A 20,702-nucleotide genomic window follows, 5' to 3' on the forward strand; every position below is an offset into this window, starting at 1 on the left:
ACTCAACACAGTTTATACACATAACATTCATATACATACTAACAAACAAACAAACAATTATTTATTGCAATTTTCTCATCTCTGTTTGAACGTACACCCAGGTAAATATTCCTGTAGTCTTCTCATACCGACTATGGACCCATTCATTGTTTAACTTCACTGTTTTGCAAATCCTAATTGAATATTACACATTGACATTGACCTTTACTTGATAAGCAGGTCTTCATTGCATTCAGCAGCCTATATGTGAGCATCTATGTGTAAGCTGTTCTTCTTTGCATTTATCAGCAGCAAGCAATTCTTCATTGCACATGCATATGAAAATAGTAAAACAATTCCAATGTGTTAGCGAAATCTTCTATATCAGGAGTGTCCATCATGATGCTGGGAATAGAACCTCTTTCCCAGAATAGTTCAACCTTCATTACTCAACTGATCATAACTCCGCAATGAGCACATTTCAAAGTATCATTCCTCTACATGTATTCAAAAATCTATGTGTAAATGTTTAATATTTCTTATATTTGTTGATGTCATTCTGTGTGCATGTGGCCTAAACCCAATCTCTGTGTGGCAATTTTAATTTAAACAAGTTGAACTCTGCCTCTGATCATTTAAATAAGGTGTGTACCAATATCAACCTTTCTCAGGTAATTACTGATCCTACAAAACCAAACTTAAGAGATCCTTCAAGGTTGTCCCTGATTGGCTCAATCTTAACAAATCAAAGGTAGAAAATCCGCAGTATCTGAACTTGGTGTTAGTTATCACTGCTCAATAGCCTGTATCAGAATTGCAAAAATGAAAACATTAGGTCCATGCTTGGTATCCAGATCCTGAAACATCTCCATGAGCAGGCTTTTTTTTTAAACTGATCTGTTGAATAGTTATACTAATGACACTGTTAAAATCCCAGATGAAGATCTAGCACTTGACCATTTTTGTAAATCTTCTAATTCCATAGTTGATAAACACACCCCTTTTAAAAAGTATAGAACTTAGAACAGGTCTAGTCCCTGGCTTTCGGCAGAACTGTCTTCTTTACTTTTTTTTTTTTCCCCCTTGTTCTGTTCAGCATTATGGCAGCAGAATTGTAGTCTGAATACCTTTGATGCCAAACAGATTTGCTTTGCCAAGGGAAGTTTTATAAATGTAAAGCTCCCCTTGATGCCCATTTATTTATTTCTGTTTACAATATATGACATGTAATAGAACTGAAACGGACCGGGGGACAAGGAAAGAAGAAGAGGAAAGAAGAGGAAACAAAACAAAAATAGAAACAAAAACCAGACAACCAGCTGCTACACCTGTAAAAAACAAAACAGACAAGACATGAGGGGAATCCAGCCTTAGCGCCACCAGGAGCACCTGAAAGCAGACAAGCAGAGAAAAAACAAACACACAAACAAACAAAAACAAGCATAAGAAGCGGCAATCGCATACAACACAGCTGTGGATATAGAGACCATGCTACTGGACTAATGAATGTGTTTGTGAGAACATGCAACACCCATGGCACAGGACCTACATGATAACCGTGCTTAGTTATGAGTGTATAAGCGTACAGGGCCACAATCCACAGCCCCCCCCAAGCAATCAGAAGCAGGCAGAGAGGGCCACAAGACCCAGGCCACCAGCAGCCCCCACAGAGCACAGAACCCAGGAAGCCCACCGCAGGGGCAACCACGCATCCACCCAGAAGACTGCAGAGGAAGCCCCCATAAGCATAGGGCAGAGGCCCTCCGGGAGGCCCTCCGGGAGCCAGGGGCAACAGCCCACCGACCCCGCCAGGCCCCAGCCGCCCAGACATGGGCCGTGCACTGGACCCGGGCCCCAGGAGCCCGAGCGCCCCCAAATCCCCCGGCAGAGGCCCCACCCAATACCCAGGAGGGCCAAGCGCCTCAGACAGCCACACAGTGGGTCAGCGCCTGCCCCAGCACCCCTGGCCAAGTGCCCTGGGAGTCAAGACGTGCCCACAGGTGCGTGAAGTCGCGAGCAGCGGGGTCGAGGCAACGCTGCCCCCCCATCGGGAGAAGCACAGGCAGGCCAGGCGACAGCAAGTCCCAGATCCAGGCCCAATCATTACCACACACACTTTCACGTCCCATACATCCACACGTCCTCCCTCCCTCGACTCCGCTGGGGTGTAGTGCAGCGGGCACACCAGGGGGCCAGCAGCCCCCCAGCCACCACAGACACCGAACCAGCAGAACAATTAATTAATCCTCCAGGCCCCTCCCGCCCCGAGCAGCAACCAGGAAGCAGGGGTGTGCGAAGAAGACCCCTCCCCTCACCCTTCTGACTCTTCAATATTTTCTAATAGTGAGCAATTAAAATTGAGGGGCAGCCAAACTTGTAGAACTGGGAGCGCGGCCCTCTAGGCAGCTGTTGGAAAAATTATATAGTTATACTATGACAGAAGAGTCCCTCCATCTTTCCTCTTCTATGATTCAAGCAAAAGTGTTTTGACTCTGGTACTAGTCTTTCCCATAATATTAACTGGTGAGAAGCACCTTTTATGTTCCTTCCCATAACAAGGAATGGGGAGAGAAGCACCTTTTCCCATAACATTGACTGTTCCTTCCCATAATAATGAATGGTGAGAAAAGCGCCTTTTCTCATAACATTGTGTGATCAGCAAGCATAAACAACATAAATAGCTGGAGCACCATTTTGTCGGGAGACAACTCTGAGCCATCTTCCCGACAGGTTGTGTGGATTTGTGCGGACTTGTCTCTTTCTTGCAAGAAATAAATGTTTTGTGTTAATCGTATCCAGCGACTCTGAGCCTAATTTTGAGAGAATTTTTCTAACATAATGGTCCTTCGAGCCGGATTCTAAGTCCTTTCCACCTTCCAGAATCGGAGCTGAAACCGTGCACGGGGGAGTCCAGGATTCCTAACTGAAGTCCTCTCAGCACAGTTTCTGATAGAGGCCGGCTGCCACTGGCTGGAGGAAAGGTGACAGAATCTATTTTTGAATCAGTGGACAGACTCGCTGGATTCTTCGTTGTTTAACTTACCAGTGGATTTATGGTAAGGAACCCTTTGTGTTACTATTGTTGGTTGGAAATAGTGTGATTATTAGGGAAAATTTTGATTAATTAACTAGCAATTGATGGAAACTGGAGGCCTTTAAATAGATTGAGTTGTTGCTATTTTCCTAAGAATATTACTATTTCGAATGCAACCTAGTAAAGAAGCCTTTTAACTGGTAACTGTGTAAAAGTTATGTTGGATCACTCACAAATGAAGCAGTCAGAAAAAGTAAGCCTTTTAACTGGTAACCGTGTGTAGGTTGTGTTGGATTAACCCATAAAAGAAGCAGTCAGAAAAGGTCATCCTTTTAACTGGTAACTGTGTATAGGATTAACCCATAAAAACCTAATTAGCGGTCAGAAAAGGTCATCTTTTTAACTGGTAACTGTGTGTAAATTGTGCTGGATTAACCCATAAAAAAAGCAGTCAGAAAAGGTCAGCTTTTTAACTGGTAACTGTGTATAGGATTAACCCATGAAAACCTAATAGCAGTCAGAAAAGGTCAGCCTTTTAACTGGTAACTGTGTGTAGGTTGTGTTGGATTAGCCCATAAAAGAAGCAGTCAGAAAAGGTCAGCTTTTTAACTGGTAACTGTGTATAGGATTAACCCATGAAAACATAATAGCAGTCAGAAAAGGTGAGGCAAAGGAAAAAAGCCTTTTAACTGGTAACTGTATGTTGTGTTGGATTAACCCACAAATGAAACGGTCAGAAAAGGTCAGCCTTTTAACTGGTAACCGTGTGTAGTGGTGGGATTAACCAAGGACAACAAAAATGCAGTCAGAAAAGGTTAGTCCATAGTCTGTGTGAGAAGACTACAGGAATAAATAACTCTGCGCCGCGCGTTAGAAACGGAATCTTTCTTAAGAGAGTTTTCGATGAAAGATCGCAAGTTTTAAATCCATGTTAGTTTTTGTTAGTGTTATACGTCTGATCGTTTGTTTGTTAAATGGCCTGATTGTTGAATCGTTAGTTTGTGAAATTAATTTGTTTGTTTGTAAAAAGGGGCTGGTTGTTAAATTGTTTGTTTGTCGAATCGTTTGTTAAAGTCTTTGCCAACCTCCGAAGGTTGTTAAAGTCTTTGCTGCAGTGTTGTTTTATTTGCTATGTATGTATGGGAGTAAAACAGCTGTGTGTGTGTGTGTGTATTGTTGCTGAAGGTATAGGTCATTGTTGAATTGTTGCTTTGTGATAGAATTGTTGGTTTGCTAAAAGGGCTGGTTGCTGAATTATTTGTTTGTTAAATTGTGATTTTTTCCTCTTTGACTGCAGTGTTGGTTTATTTGCTATGTTTGGATAAGAGTGAAACAGCTGCTGGTGTGTGATGTTGCGGATGGTGACGACAGAAAAAATGTATTACTGACTAATTGAGTTGAAGTGAACATTGGAATCTGGTTGTTGCTCGTGACATAACAACAGAAGTAGTGTTTCATTCGGTAGTACTCAGAATAACTCCACCGAAAATTGACTAGCTGCAAGAGGACAGTATGGGAAATATCTGTTTTAAAGCTAACCGGGAGTTAAGTGGGAGTGCTAAAATCATGTTTCAGAAAAAACCCGATAATATTGAATACTTAGAGAGATGAGAAAATAAATTTGGGTTTGAGGGAGAATTGAACATGGTAAAATTGCCCAATCCTAGAGAAGGGGAAGACAAAAGTAATGTACAAAGTAAATCTAGTTTAAAAAAACACAACAAAAAAAAAAGAACAACAAGGATTAGAGCTAGACATTTGTACAAGTTTGTGTATTAAGATTTAGCGGCTCTCTTAAGCAACACACCTAAACTCAAGTTATATTTGATCAACAAGCCCAACTTTCAGACAGAACAGGTTCCACATCTCCATTTTTCTGCCATTGATCTTCTTGAGTTCATGTCAGCAATCGGGTATCCTATCGTCACTTCTGCCCTTGAACATCTCAGTAATTCTCTTTCAATTTTTTATGTACTACAGGCCTCTAAGCCAAGTGCAATTAGTCCATGTTTTGAAAAGCCCAATCTCCATGCTGAGTGGTATGTTGGGTTAGGTATGGTCTGATCTTTCTTATGTTTAGCAATGCAAAGCGGCATGACCGAGCAACCGAGGAAACGTAATCTTTGAAGGTTAGGTGGTCATCAATCATGAAACCCAAGGTTCTAGCAACCTTTGATGGAGCAAGAGATAGGGATTCAGTTTGGATGGAGATGCTGTGTTGCATGGTTGGTTTGGCTGGGAAGACAAGCAGTTCAGTTTTTGGGAGGTTAAGTTGGAGGTGATGGTCTTTCATCCATGTTGATATGTCAGAGAGACAATCTGAGATTTGTGCTGAGACCGTGTGGTCGTTAGGTGGGAATGACAGATAGAGCTGGGTATCATCAGCATAGCATTGGTATGAGATTCCATGTGATCGGATGATCTGTCCCAGTGAGTTGGTGCATATGGCAAAGAGAAGATATCCCAGTACTGAACCTTGGGGGACCCCTGTGGCGAGGTGGTGCGCTGCAGAAGTGTGACCAAGCCAGGATACTTTGAATGACCGACCAGTGAGGTATGATTCAAACCAGTAGTGTGCTCTCCTTGTGGTACCCATGCTAGAGACTATGGACAAAAGGATACTGTGGTTGACAGTGTCAAATGCAGCCGTTTCGGTGGAGTGTCCACTTTTAAACCCAGATTGGTTTGGGTCAAGGAGGTTGTTATGTGAGAGGTAATCATTGACCTTTAAGACAGAACTGGTTCCACATCTCCATTTTTCTGCCTTCAAGCAACTTAGGAATGAGTGGTAGAGCTTTGAGCTGTATTGCCCTTTGATACCAAGTGCATTTGTGGGTGTTTTTATTGTCTTAATTGTTCATTCAACCCTTCTTTTTCACAGTTCCAGATAAGAAGTTAATTTAAGAAGGACTTGAAGGAACTTAGGAATGAGTGGTGGAGCTTTGAGCTGTATTGCTTTTTGATACAAATGCAACCCTTCTTCTTCTTCTCAGTAAAGCAGAGACACAAGGTCAGAAAAGCTGGGAAGGGCTCATCCAGGATTTGAACCCAGGACCAGTCGCACCCTAAGCGAGAATCATACCCCTAGACCAACGAGCCAAAAACACCACTTTTTTGCCTTTCATGAGAGCACGCAGACAGCTGACATGGCCACAGAATTCCGGGAAGTTGTGATTGCTTTCTGTCTTCTTTGATTTTTCCAGAGCAATGAGCCTATATTGTTTGGAGTTGTAGCAGTTGGCTCTCTCTTCACTCAACATGAGTGAAGTTATTAGGGACGTACACTGAAGAGCTCACAAAAACTCCTGAAAACAATGAGCCAATACTCATCCGCCAGGTTCCACCAACTCACCACCACCTAAACTCACGTCACATTTGATCAACAAGCCCAACTTTCAGACAGAACAGGTTCCATATCTCCGTTTTTCTGCCATTTATCTTCCTGAGTTCAAGTCAGCAATCGGGTATCCTGAACAATCATCATGTCATTTGGATTGCATCCTAATTAGACTGTGGATTGAGGTTCTAGCTCCTATCGTCACTTCTGCACTTGAACATCTCAGTGCGTCTCTTTCAATTTTTTATGTATTACAGGCTTCTAAGCCAGGTGCAATCAGTCCATGTTTTGAAAAGCCCAATCTCCATGCTGAGTGGTATGTTGGGTTAGGTATGGTCTTGATCTTTCTTATGTTTAGTAATGCAAAGTGGCATGACCGAGCAACCGAGGAAACATAATCTTTGAAGGTTAGGTGGTTATAAATCATGACACCCAAGGTTCTAGCAACCTTTGATGGAGCAAGAGATAGGGATTCAGTTTGGATGCAGATGCTGTGTTGCATGGTTGGTTTGGCTGGGAAGACAAGCCATTCAGTTTTTGGGAGGTTAAGTTGGAGGTGATGGTCTTTCATCCATCTTGATATGTCAGAGAGACAATCTGAGATTCGTGCTGAGACCGTGTGGTCGTCAGGTGGGAATGACAGATAGAGCTGGGTATCATCAACATAGCATTGGTAGGATATATACCAATAATATAGTCGGACATTCACACCTTCTTGCAGCCGAACACTTCCGCTCCACCTTTTAGTGTTCTATGGGGTATTCACACCTTTTTTTTCACCGCATTTTATAGATTATGGTTCGAAATTCTCACCCACTCTCATCCGAAGACCTCTCCTCCCGCTTTTGTTAATATATAGTCGGGCATTCGAACCTTTTCTTACCCGCTTTTTACAAATTATGGTCGAACATTTTCACCTACTTGCAGCCGAATACTTCCGCTCGACCTTTTAGTGATGCATGGTTGGCATTTGCACCTTTTCTTAACCTCTTTTTATATTCATTGCCGAAGATTAAGTTGTTCTTTCTCAAACTACAATATTTTTTTTAATTGTTGAAACTTGATTTGAAGTGGATAAATAAGGAGGAGAAACAGTTTTAAGTCAGGCTGATAGAAGGAATTAATTTTATAGCAAAATCTGTACTTCGTCATATGTCGAGAGATGCTTATTGCTGAAGAAGTTCCTTCTCATTCTACAAAGTACAGCGTTGTTTATCGTTGAAACTTGATTAGACATGAATAAATATGAAGGACAAAGCAGTCTTAACTTGGTTTGAGTTAAGGAATTCGTTTTATAGGAGAATCCGAATTCCTGCATAACTCGTAAAATAGAGCTTATTTTCGGATTCCTGAAGAATGAGTCCGGTTCTTTCTCATAATACAAAGTTTGTTGTTTATTGTTGAAACTTCATCAGAATTGAAGAAATAAATGAATGCCTATCAACAAATGTGGGATCTAAACTCTAGTGCTTCCTCTAAAATAATTTCTCAATTCAGAAATATGTGTGTGTAAGTCACAACATCCGTGACACCAAAACGGCTTTCTTTTCTCTCTTTTCTCTACACTCTGCACTGTGAGCACACACACCAAATCAGAAAGGCTTTTTTCTCTCTTTTCTACATTATGGACTGTGGGGACACAAAACCGCTCTCTCTTTTTTTTTTTTGATTATGTGCCAGGGCGTTGTCTCACGTATTAGATTATGCTTAAGATACGAATGGGTTTATCAGTCACATCAGAATCCATACATACTGATCCTCCCGTAATAAAATGGTCGGATCTTATCAAACACACTTTGTTTCTTGTGACAATCAAGTCAGCGAAACAGCGTATACACATCAAGACACTGAATCAAGTTTGCCACAAGAACTCATAAGTTTGGCAGTATTGCTCTGCCGTCAGCAATCATACACCCATTTTATTTTCGTGAGACATGTGCAGGCACCTGTTCATCTACTGTTCTATCACTATGAATTAGTTGATCTATTATCAATAAGGATACTTCTACAACTACTATCAAAGTATGTCCGGACATCTTATGTTGTCAGTTGCTATATATGAATAAGTGGGTAGCTACTGACAAGCATTAAGCATGTCACACAGCCCAAACATATAACATTTCAGGACACACAACACAGTTAACAACCACAGTGAAGCGTGTCAAAGCCCAAACATGCAACATTCAACAGGACACTTACACAACACATTCAAATCAAACAGTCAGACAACATACAAGAACATATACCCCAGCCGGCATTGCTCCCTGCCTTTTTTCCTACAGCTCACTATGTGTGCGCACACCTTTATTTACAAACTCTTCAACTTATACTCTTTTACCGAAGTTGCTACAGCTCGATTGGCCGAATGCCCTTAGATCCTATTTCGGTGAATTTGACATCTGCCTTACATGTAACAGATTAGCGGTTTAGCAGTTTTAATTTAGTTTGAGTGAAGGAATTCATTTTATAGCAAAATCCGAAATCGTGAAGAACTCATGGAAGTAAGCTTATTCTCGGATTCCTGAAACTTTAGATTTGCTCTTTCTTTTACTGTAAAGTACAACGTTGTTTTTTTTTGTTTAAATCTTTCTAGACATGGTAAATATGAAGGACAAAGCGGTTTTACCATAGTTTGAGTGAAGGAAGTCATTTTATAGATAAAATCCCAAGAGTCTGCTGAGAAAAGAGAGTGAATGCGAAGTAGACTTTAACATGGCTCTGGGAGCGAGCCGAGTGTGGGCTAACCGGGAGATTTGCTTGAAAGAAACGCGACACCGAATGAGCGGTCAGAACAAAGCCTCAATACGGTGTTCCCGTGTTGTTTTTGTTGCTGCCTTGTCTTTTGCACAGAGTAAAAGACAAGGCAGCCATCGAATAGGGCCCGATTGTTCCTACTTGGTCATCCGAGGAGCATGGGGGGGGAGCAAGCGTCTCAACCAAGTAAAGCTCACCATGGGGAAGGTGGCTATGCCAACTAGCCTGATGCCCTGCTCCCGCAGTGACGGATAATCGTACTATGGTTTCTCTTCATAACGTACAAGTCTTTCGCCTTTTACTAAAGATTTCCGTGGAGAGCAGCACTAATGAGTTGTTTCTATTTTTGGCAGGCTTTACCTTTGCGGGTGAAGCCCTTTCTGTCTGTGCAAAAGAAATCTTGTTACTGTGCAGAGTGACTTCTCTGAGTAGAGTCGCCTTACTTGTTGCGACTGTGCCGATGTTCGAAGCTGGAGTGAAAAGTTGTTGCTTGAATGGTGCTCGCTGGAGCGTGCGGGAGTGCAAAGTTATACCATTTAAAAGGGCTGAAGAGTGCTCAGTGCAGCGGGTGGGCGGAGATGCAAAGTGACACTCTGGCCACCTCGAAAACTGAGGTTACATCCACTACCAGGGGCAGCCCAAGCTCTTCCGCAAGTGCGGTGAGCATGGGCACCTGGTTGAGGCTTGTACCAAGGTGATATGTGGGAAGTGCAGAGAAATTGGGCACACTTTTGCAGAGTGTCCAAATGGCAGGAAATGTAATCTCTGTGGAGAATTAAATCACCTCTTCAGAGATTGGCCTAAATCTTTTGCCAACAAATTAAAGACGGTAAAGCCACAGTCAAGCCAACAAAGAGAAGGACCAGAGGTGGCAGTTGGTGAACAAAGTGAAGAGGTTGACCCAATAAATTCAAACTTCCCGCCAAGAGCTTGGATTGGAAGTGAGGAGCAAAAAGGGGAAGGGCCTGTAGAGGCCTCACCACTCAGTGCTGAAGTCTGTGAGAATTCAACAGCCGAAGAGGACGGCATCTGAGTTGTCCTCTGATTCCCCAGTGGTATCAGAGAAGAGGGGAAGGGTTGGGTCCCTTTCAGACAGTTCTTCAGTGGAAGAACCTAGAGTCTTCCCCTCCGACTCACCAAATGAGGTCTCCTTTTTAACTTTATCTCTGCAATCAACCCCCAGGGACTCAAAGTTAAATGCAACATTACGTCAGAGGCCAACACAGAGAGTCCGAAAAGGAAATATAGATCACCCTACTCACTTTTCACCTAAAGAAATTAAGGAAGAGCTAGTTTCCCAAGAAATAACCTGAGTGTGTAATTTGTTTTGATAACTTAGAAAAACGAAAAGGACATACCTACTTTCCTTTATCCTTTTAATGGTTCTCACCTTCTCAACACTAAATGTGAGAAGTGTGAAATCAAAGACAAGAGCCCAGAGTATTTTATCCTTCTTAGACTCCCTAAAATCAGATGTGTTTTTAATACAAGAATGTGGACTACCTTTTTTAAAAAACCATAGACAATGGGAGGAAATGTGGCCCCATTTATCTATATGGAGTGGCTCAAATCAAAATAAAAATGATGGTGTGGCCATTCTAATTAAAAATCCGCATGTTCTGGTGAAAGGTAGCACAGTGGTGAGAGACGGACGGCCACTTTTAGCACACTTGAATTTTATGGGGCAAGACTTTAACCTCTTAAATATTTATGGTTTCAATGGAAAAAATGACAGGTATGACCTTTTAGAAGATATACAGCTTTACATGCTAGGGCAAGTACCTTTAGTTGTAGGAGGGGATTTTAACTGTATCTTGAGCAGGAAAGATAGAAAAAGACCAGGGGGAGATTTTAAAGTGGATAAGACTTCGATTTTACTTCAGGACATATGCAGGGATTTTAAGCTTACTGACTGTTTTAAAACCATGCATCACAGAGAGGAGGGCTTCACCTGGTTTAGTCATGATGGCACCAGAGCCTCTCGCATTTATTATTTCTTTACTAGAGATTGCCCACCCACTGATGTTAGATTAACCCCTGATTTCTTTTCAGACCACCTTATGCTCTCCTGCACCCTTTCACCCCCTTCTGGTGTGACGGTAGGAAGTGGTCTGTGGAAACTCAACTGTTCCCTGTTGGAGGATGAAATCATAGTCAGTCAGTACAGGGAATGTTATAAAGAGTGGCAGACCCTTCAAGACCTCTACGAAACACATGCACAATGGTGGGAAATGGTGAAGGAAACGACCCAGACTTTTTTTAAACAGCAAGGTAAACGTAAAAAAAAAGGAAAGAGAATAGATGTATGATGGGACTACAGAAACGCTTACAGCGCTACTTTAAACTAAATCAGTGTGGCATAGACTTTAATGAAGAAATCAAAGATGTCAAAAAGGAAATGTCAGTTTTAGCAGAAATAAAGAGTAAAGGAATTTTTGTAAGAAGCAGGGAGCAGGAAATTGAGGAAGGTGAAAAATGCACACGGTACTTTTTTAAGAAAGTTATAAATAAAAAGGAGTGTATTCAAAATCTAAAAAGAGAAGATGGGTTTTTAACAAAATCCACACAAGAGATGATTGAAACTGTACATACCTTTTATAGTAACATGTACAAAGAGAAACCAGTGCGCTTGGAAACATCGGCAGAAATTTTAAAATTCGTTGACAAAACCATAAAAGAGAATGCACACTTGACACAGGATTTTACTGCTTTAGAGTTAAAAAATGCCTAACAGGTTTTAAGAGAAGTTGAGCTCCGGGTTTAGACGGGGTTCCTGCAGAATTCTATCTGACCTTTTGGGACCTTTTATCGTCAGACATTTTAGATGTTTTTAAAGATTTTGAAAAACTCGACCAACTGCCTGACAGTTTAAGAATGGGAATAGTGACTCTACTTTATAAGAAAAATGATAAGACTGACCTAAAGAATTGGAGGCCCATCACACTTTTAAACTTTGACTGTAAAATTTTTAGCAAGGTTTTAGCGACACGGATGTCCTCTGTTTTAGAGGAGGTAATTCACCCAGACCAGGCTTGTGCCATCTCAGGGAGACAACTCACCGACAGCCTCGTACTGATTCGAGACATCATTGATTACGCTAGAGACAGAAACACCCGGCTTGTCATCTTAAATTTAGACTTTGAAAAGGCTTTTGATCGGGTCTCGCATCAATATCTCTTTCAGGTGTTGCAAAAGGTGGGTTTCCCTCAAAGACTGACGACATGGGTGGGATTACTGTACCAAGATATAAGCAGTAGGTTCGTCATAAATGGTCACCTGACTGATGCAGTGAAAGTGAAGTGCGGTGTTCGGCAAGGATGCCCATTATCTGCTCTCTTGTATGTGTGTTGCATCGAGCCTTTAGCACAGATCTTGAGAAAAGATCGACAGATTAAAGGAGTTGTAATCCCAGGCAGTGCAGGCTTGGTAGCTAAATGTGTCCTATACATGGATGACATTAACATATTGTGTACAGATATTTTATCTATAAATAGAACTTTCAATGTCACTGACTGGTACGCCAAGGGATCAGGGGCAAAAATAAACAAAGAAAAGACACAAACCAAATTTTACGGACCATGGACAGAATCAGAGGTGACTGGACTCCCCCTGACAATTGCCCACAGAGACCAAAAAATACTAGGGATCAAATTTGATACAGAAGGAAAAGGAAAAACAAATTGGCCAGATATTGTGGGGAAAATAAGGAAACGACTAGGGTTTTGGGGACTCAGAGGACTGACAAGAAGGCAAGATTTTAATTATCAAAACAATTATTTTACCTCTGCTGTTGCTTGCCAGTTATTTCTTAAGCCACCTCGAAGAGTTCTTTTAGACCTGGAACGATCCATCTTTTATTTTTTATGTAACTCCAAATGGGAAAGGTTGAGGAGGGAAGTACTGAAGAAGCCAAAAGTGAAAAGAGGGAAAGCAGTACCAGATCTGTATTTGTTTTTAGGAAGTCTCTTTACCTCTGTCCAATTAAAGTGTGCAATTAACCCATGCAAAAACCCAGCGGCAGCTGCAATGGCAAGATTCTGGATGGGGGCCTACTTGAGAAGACTACGACTTTTACCATCAGACCTGAAAGTACCTGTGTCTTTTAATCTAACAGAAAGTTATGCTTTTATAAAGACATTTTTAAACCATTTTAATTTAGAACAAGAAGATGTACAAGTTTTAACGTGCCATCGATCTTTGGTCTCTGTTGTGCAGGAGCGGGCCCCAGTGATTCCAGTGCGTGGGCTCACTATTGGCGAGCCCTCAACAGTTTGGCGCATTGTGAACATTTCAGCTCTTCCGAACAGACTTTGGGATTTGTCATGGATGGTGGCTCACGAGATTCTCCCAGACAGTTCTGTCATGCACTCCAGGGGTATGTCGGCGACGGCCACCTGCCCCCGTCCAGGTTGTGGCGCGCCTGAGACGGTGAGGCATCTCTTCTGGGAGTGCAGTGCTGCTGTGGACTTGTGGGCAACAGCCGACTCCTTAAATTTCCCGTACTTACCAGCAAGAGAGGTCCTGTCAGCACAACTGGTGCTTTATGGGGTGAGTCAAAATCAGAACCTCAGGAAAGAGGAATTTGTCAAACAGTGCCTCACCCTCACCACCATCAAAGACGCCATATGGACCTCAAGAAACTTGCTGGTAAGAAGGCACAAGCAGATTCCCCCCATGGCTGTGATCCAGATGGCAGTAGCAACAGCCCAAGAGGCTGCAGCTGGAGGCGGCAGGCCAAGGACGCAGCCACAAAGAAGCATCGCCTCTGTGCTCACTCGGACGAAGGAGCCGGAGTCACACGAAAAAAGATCCAAGCAGCAGCAGACTGGCTCTACGGGTGAGGTAGGTGGGAAGGAGTAAATGGGCGGGGATCTCCCCTGAGCACTGTGATGGATCTGAGAGGTCTGCTGTTCGGAGGAGCAAAATGGGATTCACACTGCGCCAGCAGGACTATAACATGACCAAGATAACTGTTTTCTAAATATATGATGAATTTTGAATATTTACTAAAATGATACATATATCTTTTAAACAGTTTTTTAATTTAAAATGGTCCTGTTTCTATGGAGTAATGTTTTAAAAAGATGAAAAGATATATGTGCAAGGTGTAAAAATTGTCAATAAAACATGAAAAAGAAGAAAAATCTGTTCTTATCAGTTTAATATCTGATATGTCCTCTATACGAGGACTACATATTAAATGGATTTTTAGCAATAGGAGGTGAAAAAGGAGCTTGCTCCGTTCACTCCAAGCATTGACCAGGTACTGCAGTGCCGCTGGGAACGGTGCGCTCTTCTCTGCTCTTGTGAAAAAGCAAACAGCGGTGCAGGATGGAAGTTTCAGGGAGCCCAAGATGAAACTTTCTTTTAGTCTGCTGAGAAAAAAGAGTGAATGCGAAACGGGACATGCAGTACATTGTTCTGGGCTAACATGAACATTACAATCAGAGGAGAACCCACACCACAAGTAGCATATCTCCACATTCCCAAAAGGCAGAACTTCACTTGCTTCACTCAAGGAAATGAGACGCATCTGTGCAAAAGCAAGGGCTGCCCACAGGGAGGAGCCTGGATGGGAGCTCTAAATATCACTTCTGAGTGCCAAGACGGAATTGCCACAGCAACTGGGGAAGGCTCCCCAACCAACATGTCCGCACCATCGAACGGGACGTACCTCATCCAGAACGGGTGGTGGTTATGCGGACATAATGTATATCCGATGTTGCCCATCAACTGGACGGGAGTCTGTGCACCGGTGTGGGTCACCCACCACACCTATAAGATCTACCGTGGCCAACTACCCTCCCTTCATAAGCGACAACAGAGAAGTGTCACAATCTTCAAACCACACAATCCTATCTGGGGCTCAGATGTCCCATTCGAACATAAGGTTTGGAGCACAGGCTCAAAAGTTATACATTCCCTTTTCCCTTGGGATGGTATTGGAAAACATGCACTGTATATTGAGACTCTGAATTACCGCTTCCAATCTTTTGTCAACTTTTCTTTGCAGGTGGAAAATGGCCAGAATCGTGAGCTCCAAGCCACACGGCTGATGGTTCTCCAGAACAGAATGGCTCTGGACATGCTCACCGCAGCACAAGGTGGAGTGTGTCACATTATAGGTACTTCTTGCTGTACCTATATCCCTGGAGAAAATGACACCCACATAAACGAAGCAATGGCCTCCCTGCTCAACCTGCAACAAACTATGTCACAAGAGAAAGCGCAACAACAATGGAACTTTCTCGTATGGCTGATATTGGCACCTGGTGGTAACCAATATTAAAGATCGTGACCCCCCTCTTTGGTGTATTGATCTTATTCTGTGTGTTTACGACTTGTGTGATTCCCTGTTTCAAGTCTGTGATAACTAAGACGGCTACTTCCACCATGGTGAACCTACAACTGCTTCGCCAATCCACAGATGATGATGATTTTAGTAAATGGACTTGTACTTGTATAGCGCTTTTCTAGTCTAACTGACCACTCAAAGTGCTTCACTACATGCTGCATTCACCCCACTCACATACATTCCTACAGCACGTCTTAAGATACATAACTACGTGCTTTTTCTAATCATTCATACACACATTCATACCCCTGCAATACACTGGGAGGCAACGTGGGGTTCAGTGTCTTGCCCAAGGATGCTTCAACATGTAGCCCGGGGAACCCAGAGTCGAACCACCGACCTTCTGATTGGTGGGCGACTGCTCTTCCTCCTGAGATACAGCCGCCCCAAAGTGATAACTTTGTGATGTTATCACATAACTTAGTGATGACTATGATAACTGTTCTTAAACTGTGTAAAGCATGAAGAAACTAAGAATGACCTCTACATTGAAAATGTCCAAAACAAGTGACGTAGAATGATGTACTGTTTCTGCCTACCACAGTGAACAAAAATAAACTTTGCTTGCTGCGCATGAAATGATTGCATATGTTTTTGTTTTCGTTTTTTGTATCTCATTCGATAAACAGGAGGGAAATGTTAGGGTTTTTAACATTTATCTCATGATATACCCTGTGTTACAATTACCTTACTACGCTTTAATTTCATTGCTATGCTTTAATTGCATTTCCCACGCTATACCATATATATATCCTATATGACATATACTGCATTAGTTCCAGTCATGTGGCGAGGAAATAAGGGTGCTTGTGAACAATGGAAGATGCCTCAGGACAAGGTCTTCCAGAGGTCAACCGAGTTCACCCGAGTTTACACTACAAACCAACAATGGCTGATTCACACAAGTTTATTGATGTATCTCTTTGTATGATTGTCGTCAAGGTCTCACACTCTAATTGGCAGATGTGCCTCCATACGTAAATGCATACGTAAACAACCGACGTTCTGAATTTTCTATGAAACCCTTTGTTTTGTAAAGCTCTTCCCCCTTTCTTATCTCTGAATAAAACCAGGCTGCTGAAATGAGGGAGTCGGAGATTGTTGTTGGTCGCTGAGACACATACACCTGTGGCTGAAGCGGCGACGGCTCTCCCCTTTTGCAAAAGCTGAACTTTATATTGATCTCTTGTGTGGTTCATTCTGTTTAAGGTGGGACTTGGTTAGTAAGAACGAAAAACCCCATCACCGACCATAGTAAAAAGCGGGTGAGAAAAGGTGCGAATGTAGAACCATACATGATCAAAACAGGGAGTGGAGGTGTTTGGCTGCGACAAGGTGTGAATGTCCAACCATAATTAATGAAAAGCGGGCAACAAGTAAGTTTGAATGCCCAACCATACATCATCAAAAGCAGGAGTGGATGTGTTCGGCTACAAACAGGTTTGAATATCCGACCATAGTTTGTAAAAAGCAGTTAAGAAAAGGTTCGAAGGCCCAACCATACATCATCAAAAGCAGGAGTGGATGTGTTCAGCTACAAGAAGGTTTGAATATCCGAGCATAGTTTGTAAAAAGCGGGTAAGAAAAGGTTCGAATGCCCGAACATACACCATCAAAAGAGGGATCGGAGGTGTTCCGCTGTAAGAAGGTGTGAATGTCCGACCATAGTTGGTAAAAAGCGGGTAAGAAAAGGTTAAAATACCCGACTGTACACAATCAATAGCGGGAGCGGAGTTGTTCGGCTACTAAAAGGTGTGAAAGTCCGACCATGGTTTGTCAAAAGCGGGTAAGAAAAGGTGCGAATGCCCGACAATGTATGATCAAAAGAGGGAGCGGAGGTTTTCGGCTGCAAGAAGGTCTGAATGTCCAACCATAATTTGTAAAAACCGGGGAAGAAAAGGCTCGAAAGCCCATAAAGATCATAAGCGGGAGAGGAGGTGTTCAGCTGCAAGAAGGTGTGAATGTCCACACATAATTCCTGAAAAATGGGTAAAAAAAAGTTGCGAATGCCCAACCATACATCATCAAAAGCAGGAGTGGATGTGTTCGGCTACAAGAAGGTGTGAACGTCCAAACAAAGTTTGTAAAAAGCAGTTAAGAAAAGGTTCGAATATCCAACAAAACATAATCAAAAGCGGGAGCAGAGCTGTTCGACTGCAAGTAGGTGTGAATGTCAGATCATAAATTGCAAAAAGCTGATGAGAAAGGGTGAGAATGCTCGACTATACACCATCAAATGCGGAATCGGAGTTGTTCGACTGTGAGTAGGTGTGAATCTCCGACCATAATTGCTGAAAAATGTGTTAGAAAAGGTAAGAATGCCGGTCCATACATCATCAAGAGCGAGAGAGGTGGTGTTCGGCTGCAAGAAGGTGTGAATGTCCACCCATGATTCCTGAAAAATGGGTAAAAAAAAAGGCGCGAATGCCCAACCATACATCATCAAAAGCAGGAGTGGATGTGTTCGGCTACAAGAAGGTGTGAACGTCCAAATAAAGTTTGTAAAAAGCAGTTAAGAAAAGGTTCGAATATCCATCAAAACATAATCAAAAGCAGGAGAAGAGCTGTTCGACTGCAAATAGGTGTGAATGTCAGATCATAATTTGCAAAAAGCTGATGAGAAAGGGTGAGAATGCCCGACTATACACCATCAAATGCGGTAGCGGAGTTGTTCAGCCTTGAGTAAGTGTCAATCTCCGACCATAATTGCTGAAAAATGTGTTAGAAAAGGAAAGAATGCCGGTCCATACATCATCAAAAGCGAGAGAGGTGGTGTTCGGCTGCAAGTAGGTGTGAATGTCCAGCCATAATTACTCACAAACGGGTAAGAAAAGGTAGTATTGCCAGACCATACATGATCAGAACAGGGAGCGGAGGTGGTTCAGCGGCAAGAAGGTGTGAATGTCAGACTAAAGTTCAAATATATTAACAAAAGCGGGAGGAGAGGTCTTCGGATGAGAGTGGTTGAGAGTTTCCAACCATTATCTATAAAATGCGGTGAAAAAAAAGATGTGATAGAACACTAAAAGGTGGAGAGGAAGTGTTCGGCTATAAGAAGGTGTGAACGTCCAAACAAAGTTTGTAAAAAGCAGTTAAGAAAAGGTTCGAATATCCATCAAAACATAATCAAAAGCAGGAGCAGAGCTGTTCGACTGCAAGTAGGTGTGAATGTCAGATCATAATTTGCAAAAAGCTGATGAGAAAGGGTGAGAATGCCCGACTATACACCATCAAATGCGGTAGCGGAGTTGTTCAGCTTTGAGTAAGTGTGAATCTCCGGCCATAATTGCTGAAAAATGTGTTAGAAAAGACTAGAATGCCGGAACATACATAATCAAAAGCGGGAGAAGTGGTGTTCGGCTGCAAGTAGGTGTGAATGTCCAGCCATAATTACTCACAAACGGGTAAGAAAAGGTAGTATTGCCAGACCATACATGATCAGAACAGGGAGCGGAGGTGGTTCAGCTGCAAGAAGGTGTGAATGTCAGACTAAAGTTCAAATATATTAACAAAAGCGGGAGGAGAGGTCTTCGGATGAGAGTGGTTGAAAATTTCCAACCATTATCTATAAAATACGGTGAAAAAAAGGTGTGATAGAACACTAAAAGGTGGAGCGGAAGTGTTCGGCTGCAAGAAGGTGTGAATGTCCGACTATATTTGGTGAAAAGCAGGTGAAGCAAGGTCTGAATGCCCAACCTTACATCATCAAAAGCGAGATCAGAGGTGTTTGGCTGCAAGAAGGCCATAGTTTGCCAAAAGCGGGTAAGGTGCGATGACCGACTAAATATCAACAAAAGTGTCTTCGGTCTTCGGATGCAAGTGGGTGTGAATATCCCACCATACAAGTATGGTGGAGAGGAAGCTGTGAATGGCCGACCATAGTAAAAAGCGGGTGAGAAAAGGCGCGAATGTCAAACCATACATGATCAAAACAGGGAGCGGAGGTGTTTGGCTGCGACAAGGTGTGAATGTCCACCCATTGTTAATGAAAAGCGGGCAACAAGTAGGTCTGAATGCCAAACCATACATCATCAAAAGCAGGAGTGGATGTGTTCGGCTACAAGAAGGTGTGAACGTCCAAACAAAGTTTGTAAAAAGCAGTTAAGAAAAGGTTCGAAGGCCCAACCATACATCATCAAAAGCAGGAGTGGATGTGTTCAGCTACAAGAAGGTTTGAATATCCGAGCATAGTTTGTAAAAAGCGGGTAAGAAAAGGTTCGAATGCCCGAACATACACCATCAAAAGAGGGATCGGAGGTGTTCCGCTGTAAGAAGGTGTGAATGTCCGACCATAGTTGGTAAAAAGCGGGTAAGAAAAGGTTAAAAAACCCGACTGTACACAATCAATAGCGGGAGCGAAGTTGTTCGGCTACTAAAAGGTCTGAAAGTCCGACCAAAGTTTGTAAATACAATATAAAATGCATTCCTTCACTCAAACTATGTTAAAACTGATTTGTCCTTCATATTTACCATGTCTAGAAAGATTTCAACAAAAAACCAACGTTGTACTTTGCAGTAAAAGAAAGAGAAAATCTAAAATTTCAGGAATCCGAATATAAGCTTGCTTTCATGAGTTCTGCACGATTTCGGATTTTATCTATAAAATGAATTCCTTCACTCAAACTATGTTAAAACGGCTTTTACCTTCATATTCATAAATGTCTAGATAGATTTAAACAAAAAAAACTACGTTGTACTTCGCAGTAAAAGAAAGAGCAAATCAAAAGTTTTAGGAATCCGAGAATAGGCTTATTTTCATGAGTTCTGCACGATTTCGGATTTTACTATAAAATGAATTTGTTCACTAAAAATATGTTAAAACTGCTTTTAACTTCATATTTATCAATGTCTAGATCGACTTCAACAAAGAACAACATTGTATTTTGCATTAGAAGAAAGAGCAACACTGAAGGATCAGGAATCCGAGAATAAGCTTCTTTTCATACATTCTGCATGATTTGGGATTTTATGTATAAAATGAATTCAATTCAATTCAATTCAATTTTATTTATATAGCGCCAGATTACAACAATTTGTCATCTCAAGGCACTTAAGTAATATAGTCCAATTCAAGCCAATTGGAATTCAATTCATTGTAATCATAATCCAATTAATTCATATAGAGCCAATTAAAAAAATTAATATCCTAGCTAAGGAAACCAACAGATTGCACCGAAATGTGTCTTCAGTCCAATCTCCCGTCCTGAGCGTGCCTGTGGCAACTGTGGAAAGGAACGACTCCC

At 42.1% G+C, this 20,702-nt stretch overlaps 2 non-coding genes across 2 annotated transcripts; both read left to right on the forward strand.

The window, feature by feature from the left end:
• The first annotated feature begins 9,361 nt into the window (after positions 1-9,361).
• Positions 9,362-9,475, forward strand: LOC140314866 (U5 spliceosomal RNA). The gene has a single exon (XR_011917195.1). It is a non-coding gene; the product is annotated as a U5 spliceosomal RNA (small nuclear RNA).
• A 4,739-nt stretch (positions 9,476-14,214) lies between these two features.
• LOC140314822 (U2 spliceosomal RNA) lies at positions 14,215-14,401 on the forward strand. Its single transcript, XR_011917175.1, has one exon. It is a non-coding gene; the product is annotated as a U2 spliceosomal RNA (small nuclear RNA).
• The last annotated feature ends 6,301 nt before the right edge of the window (positions 14,402-20,702 follow it).

This window comes from Leuresthes tenuis, unplaced genomic scaffold (genome assembly GCF_036924035.1).
Source record: "Leuresthes tenuis unplaced genomic scaffold, fLeuTen1.0.hap1 SCAF_9, whole genome shotgun sequence".
In the NCBI taxonomy this organism is placed as follows: domain Eukaryota; kingdom Metazoa; phylum Chordata; class Actinopteri; order Atheriniformes; family Atherinopsidae; genus Leuresthes; species Leuresthes tenuis.